This window comes from Atta cephalotes (genome assembly GCF_000143395.1).
Source record: "Atta cephalotes unplaced genomic scaffold scaffold00021, whole genome shotgun sequence".
In the NCBI taxonomy this organism is placed as follows: Eukaryota; Metazoa; Arthropoda; class Insecta; order Hymenoptera; family Formicidae; genus Atta; species Atta cephalotes.
In genome coordinates, this window is record NW_012130085.1 from 5,035,524 (window position 1) to 5,039,461 (window position 3,938).

Sequence of the window (3,938 nt, forward strand, 5' to 3'; positions counted from 1 at the left end):
AATAATGTCATCGACATATCTGTAGTAAAATAATGGATGTATTTGTAATTTCTTCTGATGATGGCAATTTCTTCCAAATCCTTTTTATTGCTAGCATATTAGATTAAATTTTTACTTAACGATATATTTGTTTCTTTTATTTTTGTGCAACTTCTATATTTCGATGATTTATTTTATTTTATAATAATTTTTGGCTCGTAGCCCCTTTTTTCTTTAGTTTTTTTTTAAATTATGAGCTTTATTACTAACAGATAATTTTCAATTTTTGTTTATTATAATTATTTTTTCTAAAGACGACTAAAGAATTAACCAGACCTATTGAAAAATGTTGTTCGGCATAATTTATCTTAAAAAAACTTATTTAAATAAACCAGTTTATTTTTAAGTGTATCTAAAGAAACATTTGTTTACCTTCGCTTTTCTATATAAAGTGGTCAATATACTGTTAGAACTCATCCAATTATACAGAGAGTTACCCAATCTACAAATTTCGGAACGTAAAAAATAAAATGCTCATTTTTTTCTTTTTAAATTTTAAGAAAAGCACGTACTTCTTTTTGTCCTATACATGGTTGCGTCCGTTATTGATTATTGCTTGTGAAATATCTTTTACAAATTTCAACAAGTATAAATAACAGAATATTGAACAGATTAGTCCCTAGACTATCGTAATTAACTTTTTTATTGTACAACTTTCATCATATACTTTATTACGAATAAAAATTAGTGTATATCAATAGATTTGTTTGCATTGTTTCATATCCCCATTTTCATCTCATATTTATCTCATTTTAAATTCAAAAAATTTCTGAACTTAAAATGAGATGGATATATGTTGAAAAAAGAAAAAGCGAAAATGCTGAATGCAAAAAGTGCAAGCAACGCGAATAGACAAGGTTGTGTTCCAAGATTGTGTTTACTGCCAGCGCTGGAAATCTATAATTTACGTCACATGTAGTACTATTTAGATTTTCAGATTGGCAGTCAATTTTGGAATATAGCCCTAATGTCTAATCAGCATCCTATAAATTAATATAGCGATTTTATGTTGCATATTGGTTTGGCGATCTTAATGTCTTATTCCATGCTTATCTTGTATTATTAGGTGTACAACTTTGCTTCCGCCGTTATCCTATAGATGGCTTTAGTAAGTGATGGTCGAAATAAATAGATCATAGACGTCATACAATAAACTTGGGCATCTGTCAACATAATCCCATAGAAACATTAGTCGATTTGTGTCTGCATCATAAAGTTATTTTCGATTGAAAATGTCAGTTTACGAGCCAAATTCTCGTCATTTGCGGGAGGTTTTAATTTTTTGCTTCAATATGAAGAAATCTGCGGCTGAGGCTCATCGAATGCTCTCAAATACTTATGGTGAGGGCGCTATTAGTGAAAAAATGTGTCGTGAGTGGTTTCAACGCTTCAAGAACGGTGATTTTGACGTCCAAGATCATGCTCTGTATTTGGTGGGACCAGCTCGGCGTAGTGTATTATGAACTGTTAAATCCGACTGAAACAATCACAGGCGATCGGTATCGAACGCAATTGATGCGTTTGAGCCGAGCATTGAAAAACAAACGGCTGCAATACAACGAGAGACACGATAAAGTGATTTTGCTCGACCCCATGTTGCGAAAGTGGTCAAGACATACTTGGAAACATTGAAATGGGAAATTCTACCCCACCCGTCGTATTCTCCAGACGTTGCTCCCTCTGACTATCACTTGTTTCAATGGCACACGGTCTAGCTGATCAGCACTTCCGGTCTTGAAGAAGTAAAAAATTGGATCGATTCGTGGATAGCCTCAAAAGATGACCAGTTTTTTCGACGCGGGATTCGTACGCTACCCGAAAGATGGGAGAAAGTAGTGGCCAGCGATGGACAATACTTTGAATCATAAATGAATAATCAGTTTTTTACAATAAAGCCTCGAATTTCGGAAAAACGGCGGAAGCAAAGTTGTACACCTAGTTCGAATGACTACAAATGTGGTATGTATGCAAGTACATTATGACATGATAATTTTTGTCCGTCACTATCGAGAATCGTCAGCGGTGGAATCGCGCGTTCTCCCAGCTCGGAGGGCAAGCGCGCACGCGAAGCGCATGCGAGCACACCTGGGAACATGTGCTACTCCCGTAATTATCTGTTTTGTTTAATATTTTTTCTCCTTTTATTAAGATTTTTTTTCTTTAGTGACTAATCTTACAATTAAAGTTCGTGCTCAGCAGCAGCTATGTTATTCTAAAATTATACATCTCATCCGTCAGCGGGGGAAAAAAGGCTACATCAGAAGAAAGAAAAAAGAAGCAATGTTGAAAGGCTCACACGGGAGCGCGGACACGCAAGTCCGTATGGTTTTATATATTTGTTTGTAATTCGCTGCCACATTAAATCCCTTTTACGTTGGGCACCCATTGCACAGTACGACTGGAAGCGAGAATTCTCGGCCACCTAAGGGACCGTGCGGACGTTCGTCGGGAGCATATGTCCACGCCAGGACATCTCCACCAGCCCGGGAAGTTCCCGAGGGCTTTAGACGGAAAAAGAGGCTCTTAGAAGGAAATATTATGCGTTCTTAAGAGCAAGGATTTGCGGTTGCGAGGAATTGTGTAGCATGTATGGACAGCGTGATAAGCAGGAGCCCTTTGAGAGGGAGAGGGGGGTCGAAACGGTCTGTGTGAAACCGCAAGGAACTCTCGGGCCTCACTCCTGCTGTGCCCGATCCGAAGTGTGTAAAGGACATGCGAAACCGTCGCTGACGAGAGATTGAGAGTAGCTGCCGCGAGAGAAATTGCTGAAGAGACGAGCGGAAGGAGCAAGACGCCGAAGATGTCGCCGCCGCTGCTGTAAAGCTGCCGATCCAAGTTCGTAGCTTCGTGCGGATCGTGCGTAGAAAAACTCGCGAAAAGCGGTCGGTTTAATGACCGCCGTGTAGAGTCATGAAATTGTGAGACACATCCTTTCAGGCTCTGTGACTGTTACTTGCCGAATTTTTGCTCGAGTTATTGAAAAATTATTAGTTATAAAGCAAGGCAGGTTCTAACCCATGAGGCTAGAGGGGGGCGCGGGACGCGGTGGGTACTCGTAGGCGCGAGGAAGGAAGGAGAAGGCGCGGGACGACCCAGCACTATCGATGTTTACGTAAACATAGGATCTCGATCGAATGTTTATATAAACATGACATTCCACTATTTTTTTTCGTCACCTGCTGTCTCCGCCGCCGCCACCATCCACCGCCACAGCCACTCGCCGTGATCACCCTCTCTAAAAATGCGTAGATAACAAGAATTTACGTTTTTTATTAGCGTGTCGAGACAATCGGATGGGGAGTAAAAGAAAAATACATACAATATGTAGTAATGCAAACAAAAATTTTTTATTCACATTACACTTATTACATAGCTTTTTTTTAATTATATTTTATTGCGACATCGAGTGCAATCAGTGACTCGAATATCGCTAGCAGCGCTTTCTGGAAAAAGACAACGAAAAATTTTTTTTTTTTCACTATTCGCTTTTTCAGCCGAGAATAAAATGTATTAGCACTAGTCACTCTAAATGCGATACCTTATGGCTTATATTTTAATGGCATTGATGTTAATGATGTTGGCGATTTTGATGGTTTTTCGTCAGGATATTCCCAATATCTTGCTTTTTCCCTCAATAGTAGTGGACTTGATGGAGATAAAGAAGGATGGTGATAAAGAACGATATCTCTTGCATTCAACCGATTTTCGATGTATATATTTTTTTACTCGATCCATGTCTTATCACTCGTAATTGAAGTTTACGATTGAATAAAAAAAGCTATATACTGTTTATATACACTGTCAGATCGGTGATATGCGATTCATTAAGAGAAGCGTTGGTGCTGTTTGTATAAACATACTAATGGGGTGAAAAATATAAACTCACGATGTTTATCTAT